The sequence below is a fragment of the Grammomys surdaster genome, unplaced genomic scaffold, assembly GCF_004785775.1.
Source record: "Grammomys surdaster isolate TR1022 unplaced genomic scaffold, NIH_TR_1.0 751, whole genome shotgun sequence".
NCBI lineage: Eukaryota > Metazoa > Chordata > Mammalia > Rodentia > Muridae > Grammomys > Grammomys surdaster.
The window spans coordinates 1,046,456-1,054,589 of record NW_021605170.1 but is presented as its reverse complement, the minus strand read 5'-3'; the positions used below and the strand labels follow the sequence as shown (position 1 = coordinate 1,054,589).

The following is an 8,134-nucleotide window of genomic DNA, read 5'->3' as shown; positions in this document are numbered from 1 at the left end:
ACATGAACACATTTCAACCATGCGCATGAGCACATTCCAACCACACACATGAACACATTTCAACCATGCGCATGAACACATTCCAACCATGCACATGAGCACATTCCAACCACACACATGAGCACATTCCAACCATGCACATGAGCACATTTCAACCATGCACATGAGCACATTCCAACCATGCACATGACCACATTCCAACCATGCACATGAGCACATTTCAACCACACATGAGCACATTTCAACCATGCACATGAGCACATTCCAACCATGCACATGAACACATTTCAACCATGCACATGAACACATTCCAACCATGCACATGAACACATTCCAACCATGCACATGAACACATTCCAACCATGCACATGAACACATTTCAACCACGCACATGAACACATTTCAACCATGCACATGAACACATTCCAACCATGCACATGAGCACATTTCAACCATGCACATGAGCACATTTCAACCATGCACATGAGCACATTCCAACCATGCACATGAACACATTTCAACCATGCACATGAGCACATTCCAACCATGCACATGAACACATTCCAACTGATCCTGGGCGGAAAGCAGACTGCAAGGGCAGCCAGTCTCCTCAATGTTCTTTCTAAATCCCTGACTCATAGGAGATGCTCACACACCTCAATGATTATATAAAGTCACTAAGTATGATGGTGTTTTGTTATACAACTCCAGTAGCTGGAACAGCATCATGCTGTTATTAAATTAAAATATTAACAATGCTTAAAGCAAAACCAGAAAATTAAATTTCTCAGCTATTAGTAAAGACTAATAGGGAACTTGTTTTTAAGGAAACAGCAGATTCAAATATATAAAGGTGGGGGGATCTTTTTTACTTGCCTGAAGGTATGATAGGTACAAGAACAGGAGTTAAAATCTCAGACCCAAAAAAACTATACTAAAGTCTGGAGCCTAGAAAATAGCTCTTAATTAAGATAGTGTGGTGCTCTGAATAGGAATGGTCCCCACAGACTCATACGTTCAAACTCTTGGCCTATGGGAATGGTACTATTAGGGGGTGTAGCCTTGTCCAAGTAGGTGTGGCCTTGTTAAAGGAAGTGTGTCACCGTGGAGGTGGGCTTTGAGGTCTCCTATGCTCAAGCTCCACCCAGTGTGGAATCTAGTCTCCTCCTGGCTGCTTTTGGATCAAGATGTAGAACTCTAAGCTCCTTCTCCAATACCATATCTGCCTGCATGCTTCCTGTCACAATAATAATGGACTGGAACTCTGAAATTGTAAGCCAGCCCCAATTAAAAGTTTTCCTTTATAAGAGCTGACTTAGTCATAGTGTCTCTTCAAAGCAATAAAACCCAAACTAAGACAGCTAGGAAAAACTTGAGCTGGAGAGATCACTCAGCAGTTAAAAGCACCGGCTGCTCTTCCAGAGGATTCAGGTTCAACTCCTAACAAACACATGGAAACTCACGACTGTCTGTAACTCTACTTCCAGAAATTGACAACTTCTTCTGGCCTCCCTGGGCACCAGGACACATGTGGTGCAGACATAAATTCAAGCAAAACATCTACATGCATAAAGAAAAATTATTGAAATAGGCTAAAATATTCAGTAAAGAAAGGGATAAGAGCTCTTAGGTCAGTGGCAAACAATCCCTGATTAAATTAAATGTGGAAAATTAGTTCACAGCCATTAAAAGAATGAAACACCAATGGATTCTAGAGCATTGATTAACCCTGAAACAGTGTACTAGATGGAAGAAGTGGAATCCAGACTGCACAGTATGACTCCATTTGAATGAAATGTCCACTATAGGGATGTGTGCAGCCAGAAGAGTCTGATGAGGGAGAACTGACAAGAGCAGAGGAGCAGAGCAGCAAACACTAACGTATAACAGTGTCACCTCTCTGAGGTGACAGGAATTGATTTTAAATTGACTATGACAATAGTTGCATGTATGAATAAATATACTAAGTCACTGAGTCATACTTCAGGTCAGCAGTTCTCAAATTGTAGGTCAGGACCCCCTTGAAGGTTGACACAACCTTTTTACAGGGGTCCTCTAAGAACATTGGAAAACACAGATATTTATAATTTATAACAGCAGCAAAATGACAGTTATGAAGTAGTAATGAAAATAATTTTATGGTTAGAAGTCACCACAATATGAGGTGTTAAAGCATCACAGCATCAGGAAGGTTGAAAAACCACTGCTTTAGGTAAACGATTAGGGATATGTACACTATTTTCATTTGAGACTCAATACAAACATTTACTCAAGAGGGAACCAATGACAGGACCAAAGTAATGATACCACCAAAGTCCAATCTGGTAAACCAATGAGTTTATTAGAGTTATTCACAAGAGTATAGGTAAAAGGGCAAGGGTAGGGCAGGGACAACTCAAAGACAGTAACATCACCAAGAGCAGGAACCCTGGAGTTTATTATACTACTTGCAGAGAGCTCAACAGGTCAGAAAATTTCTCCTTCAGGCAGGTCTGAGTCTCTTCCAGGCAGCAGGCTAGTCTGTTCTCCTCAGCAGTTCTTACTGTTTATGTAACCTTGGGGGAAAGGAGGAGAAACAGACAGACCATTTGAATCTGGTCAGTTTCAGGGACTTCCTGTGACTTATGAGTTGCCTGTAGTTCTATGTTTAGGGCTAAGGCCCCATAAAATTTCCATCTTTCATATTAGTATATCTTTTGGTGTCATCCTTGTTCAGGCCTTCTTTAGGCAGTCATGCTGATGAGATCTCATGCATTTCATCATGTCTACTCTGATATTTCTAGGAAACAAAATGTGACAGCAAATTCCCTAATCCTTTGGTTCTTACAACCTTTCTGCTTTCTTCCACTATGATCTTGAGCTTTAGGTACAGGAGTTGGGTTGTATCAATTGGAGCTGGGCACTACAGAGGTCAGCCCTTAAGTCAAATGTTACAGGTAACTGTACCGACTGAGCAGGTTGTGTTTATGTATCTAGAAATATACACACACACACACACACAGAGAGAGAGAGAGAGAGAAAGAGAGAGAGAGAGAGAACAATTAAAATAGAGGCCATAAATTTGAGAGCAGGGAGATCACAGAGAGGAAATCAAAGGGTGAACACAAAATAATTATATTTTAATTTCAAAAACTAAAAAATTAACATAAAAAATAATAATAAACATGAGTAAAACAACCCCCCCAAAAAAGGCAAACACCACCAAACACTCAAACACTGCTCTCACTGCTTTCAAGATTTTTAAGACACTGTTCTCCTGTATTTTAGACCCTAGAACTAACTCTGTGTGGTGGTGGTGGTGGTGGTGGTGGTGGTGTGTGTATGTGTGTTTGTAGGATATTGTGGACAGGTGTGTGTGTACACTTGTGCATGTACACTGGTGCCAGAGGTTTTCCTGTCACTCTCCATCTTGTTTGAGGCAGGGTCTATCCCTGAACCCAGAGCTCATCTAGTGTTCACACTGGCAAGTCAACAAGCTCCTTCTCACTCATCCTGTCCTAACCCATGCTGGAGTTACAAGTGCATGCCAGCACACTCATTCTGGGATGACACTAGGATGTGAACTCTTGATCTTTACACAGAGTTGCAGGCACTTTTCCATTGAGCTTTTTTGGGATTTGTTTTGGGACTGGCTTGACACACAAACTAGTTACCTGAAAGGAGGAAACCTCAATTGAGAAAACTACTCCATAAGATCCGGCTGTAAGACATATTCTTAACTAATAATTGATGAGGGAAGACCCAATCCATTGTTGGTAGTGCCATCCCTGGGCTGATGGTCCTGGGTTCTACAAGAAAGCAGGCTGAGCCAGTAAACAGCACCCCTCTAAACACTCTGCATCAGCTCCTGCCCCCAGGTCCCTGATCTGTTTGAGTTCACATCCTGACCTCCTTTAATAATGAACAGTGATATGGAAGTGTAAACCAAATAAAACCTTTCCTCCACAACTTATTTTCTGTTTGTTTTGGTTTTAGTCATAGTGCCTTATCCTAACAATAGAAACCCTAATTAACATGGTCAGTGTCTCACTATGTACCCCATTATAGCATGACACATGGAACCCTCTTGCCTCCGCTTTCTAAGTGTTGGGATTATAGGCATGCATAACTAGACCAGATGCAATGCTAGAGGGTTTTTTTAGCTTTGCTCTTAGACTTTACAATTCCATGTATCATAAAATGACTCTTCATGTTATGATTGTCCTGTTATAATTTTTTGTTAACTTGCTTTGAAATTTTCAGCTTTTCTTTCCTCCCTTTCCTGTTCCCTAGCATGTAGTCTCTGAAAGGAAGCTGTGTAATATAACTGTTTTTGATTATCAAAGATTAATTGTACAGAGAGGTTTATTGTAACACACATGTATGTGTACAGTGATCGTATCTACTCACTCTAAGACCTTTTACAATTTTTCTTACATTTAATTTTATATGTGAGTGTTTTGCCTTCATGTATGTATATCACATGTGTGCCTTGTACCCAGAGGTCGAAAAAAGTGGATGTCAGATCCCCTAGAACTGAAGTAACATAACTGTGACCCACCATATAGGTGCTGAGAACTAAACCCAGGTCATCTGCAGGAGTAACAAGTGCTCTTAACTGCTGAGTCATCTCTGCAGCTTTCAAGTACATCCTTTCTCCACATTTCCCCTTTTCATTTTAGTTTGTCTTCCTCCTCAGATTCCAACTTTGGGGGTGGGGAGGGAGATTTTGCTTTGGTTTTGTCTGTTTTAAGACAGTCATTCAGCAGGGCGTTGGTGGCGCACGCCTTTAATCCCAGCACTTGAGAGGCAGAGGCAGGCGGATTTCTAAGTTCGAGGCCAGTCTGGTCTACAGAGTGAGTTTCAGGACAGCCAGGGCTACACTGAGAAACCCTGTCTCGAAAAACCAAAAAAAAAAGACAGTCATTCTATGTAGCTCTGGCTGTCTTGGACCTATATAGACCAGGCTGGCTTCAAATCATAGAGATGTACCTGTCTCTGCCTCCCAAATGCTCCCATTAAAGGCTTGTGCCACCATGCCTACATATGTTTGGAGGAAGAGACGGGGAAAGGGGAAGAGGGGAGAAAGAGTATTTGAGTAGTTGGTTTCAGATGATAGACTACAAAGACACATGCCTACATCTGTTTAATGATGTCCTCTGTTACTTAACATGTGACCTCCAGGTTCCAACCATTTTCCTGGAGACAACAGGACTGTTTTCTTCTTTATGGATGAATAAAGCCCCATTGCTTATATGTAACACATTTTCGCTATCCAGTTGTCTTGGCCACTGTTCTATTGCTATGAAGAGACATTATGACCAAGGGAACTTATAAAAGAAAGCATTTAATTTCGGGCTTGCTTATAGTCTCAGGGGGTGAGTCCATCACCATAAGGGTGGTACAGTTAACAGATAGGCAGGCATGCACTGGAGCAGCAGCTGAGAGCTTGCATCAGAGCCAAAGCAAGAAGAGAAGAGAGGGAGGGTAGGAGAGGGAGGGAAAGAAAGGGAAGAGGAAGGGAGGGAAGGAAAGAGGGAGGGGGAAGGGAGGGAGAAAGAAGGAAGGCGAGAGGGAAGGAGGGGGGAGGGAGGGAGGGAGGGAGGGAGGGAGGGAGGGAGGGAGGGAGGGAGAGAGACAGAGACAGAGACAGACATTTGTGTGCTTCATTCCCAGTTGGTAAACTACTGGGATAGTTTTAGAAATACGTGTCCTTATTAGCATAGGAGTGCCCTTGTTAAACAAGGAGTGTCAATGGGGTGGGCTTTTAGCTTTGAAAAGTCTATTCCAGTCCCAGTCTCTCTCTACCTGCTGCTTGAGGACCAAGATATAAAGCTCATAGCTACTTCTCCAGCACCAGGCCTACCTGCATGCTACCGTGTTCCCTGTCTTAATGATAATGGACTTAGCCTGTGAAACTGTAAATAAGTCCCCAACTAAGTATTTTCCACTATAAGAGTTGCCTTGAACATGGTGTCTCTTCACAGCAACAGAAATCCTAAGAAACCTCCCCAAAACAGTTCTACCAGCTAGGGACCAAGCATTCAAATATATGATCCTATAGAGGCTATTCACTCAAACCACCATATTCCACTCCCTGGCCCCATGGACGTGTAGACATATATAATGCAAAATGCATTTAATCTAATTTCAAGAGTCCCATAGTTCTTTCACAGTCTCAACACTGTTTACAAGTCCAAAAACCAAAGTGCTGTCTGGGACTCAAAGCAATCTTTTAACTATAACCCCCCTGTAAATTCAAAAAGCAAATTACATACTTCCAACACACAGTGGCACAGAATACACATTATTATTCCAAAGAGGGTGGAAAGAGACATAATGAGCAAACACTGGACCAAAGCAAGACAGGTGAGCAGCAGGGCAGGCAAACTGTACCTCTTTTTGTCTGATGTCAATAGACTTAGACGGATCTTTGGATCTCCCACTCCTAGCTTTGCTGACTACTACACATTTTTCTGTTGGGATGGTTCCACTTCCTTTATGCAGCTTTCCCTGGAAGGCATCCCAAAGCTCTGACATCTCCAGTAGCTACAGGGTCTCCAACACAATCCAGCCCTCACTTTCACAGCTTCACAAGATGGCCTTGCCGGGCCTCCATGCTAGGACTGCCCTGCCACATACCTGGCCTTAATTGTGGAGGATGATTCCACAAACCCTTTACTCCTGTATCCTAAAAAACAATAATTCAGAACTAGGGGCCCATCCTGCCAGGTTCTTCTTTCTGCTTGGACTGGAATCTGGCCCCTTTTAAGTTAGATTTACACAAACTTTCCTTTGGAACAAATAATTCCTTAGGAACAAATAATTCCTTAAGCCTTTTTCTTTTCACAAGTTGTAGGGTTACCCTAATCACCCTAAGGACACCATTCCCCTTAGTCTGTCTCCCTATCTTTTTGAGCATTTAAGACTTGGCTCCAACATTAAATCTTCTGGGGCTCTTGCTCTACTCAAACTGGACATTTTGTCTTACTTTTTGCCCTGCATGCTCTTTGTCAATGTAGATCTGCATAAGATTACTGATAACCACATGACACAGTCAATATTAGGCTGTCTTGAAATCTCCTCTGCAAATGATATTAGTCTAAAATGGGGGTTCTCAACCTTCCTAATGCTACAACCCTTTAAGTTAAGTTCATGTAGTGATCCACAACTATAAAATTATTTTCATTGCTACTTCATAACTGTAATTATGCTACTGTTATAAATATCTGATATGGAGGATGGTCTTAGGCAGCTAGTGTGAAAGGATCATTCAACCTCTCCAGCAGACTTATCTGGAAAAGGGCAGAAAACAACCATATTCTTGGCAAAATATCAAAAAAATGGTCTCTAACACAGTTAAGCTAATACTGTTGCCCTCCGAAATCTCTCTGGGCCTCCACAGTCCATGCTCCTCTTAGGACTACTGTTTCCCAAGCTTCTACTAGGATGGCCCATGAAGCCTCACTTCAGCATTCAACCACTTTACTTGTCCAAAGTATACTTTCCTCTTATAAGAAGCATGATCAGGCCTATCTCAGAAATAGTCCAGTCCCTGGTACCAACATCTCTCTTAGTTACTTTTCTACTGTTGTAAGGGATACTATGACCAAGACAATGTAAAAATACCACGTAAACAATCAAGTGCAGAGTTTGCAGAAGTGCAGCTGAATTCACAGATTATGCTTCACTGAACTGATTCTTAATTTCTACAGGGGTATATGACCAATTTTTTTTTTTTACCTTCTCTCCATATAACTAACAGTTATCTGAAAAGGTACAGTTTTTTACTATATATATATGCCTCCTGAAATAGCTGAAGACATTTTATGTAAGATCTACTGTGAAGTATCACTTTTAAATGAGGAATGGTAAGATGGGTCAATGGGTAAAGGCACTTGCCAAACCTGACAATCTAGTTCAATCTCTGGGACTCACACTCTAGGAGAAAACAGACTGCTGTGTATTGTCCTCTAAACTTTATACACCTGCCATGACACACTCATGCCTACGTGCATACACATTAAATAATAAATAAAATGTAACTAGAAATAAAGTCATGAGCAAAATAGGTATATTCCTTTCACAGAGCTAGTGAAGAAAGCAGACCAAAAGTGAACAGTCACAAGGATATATACAGCATGAGGACAATGAG

The 8,134-nt window shown here is 41.6% G+C and overlaps 1 protein-coding gene and 1 long non-coding RNA gene across 6 annotated transcripts in view; both read right to left on the bottom strand.

The window, feature by feature from the left end:
* Nucleotides 1–8,134, bottom strand: part of Evi5 (ecotropic viral integration site 5) — a 150,910-nt gene that overhangs the window by 124,048 nt on the left and 18,728 nt on the right. The gene's annotated exons all lie outside the window — the stretch shown is intronic.
* LOC114633745 overlaps nt 2,316–8,134 on the bottom strand; it is a 10,820-nt gene continuing 5,001 nt past the window's right edge. Inside the window, exon 2 of the long non-coding RNA XR_003713234.1 lies at nt 2,316–2,555. This is a non-coding gene — a long non-coding RNA (uncharacterized LOC114633745). The remainder of the gene's footprint in view (nt 2,556–8,134) is intronic.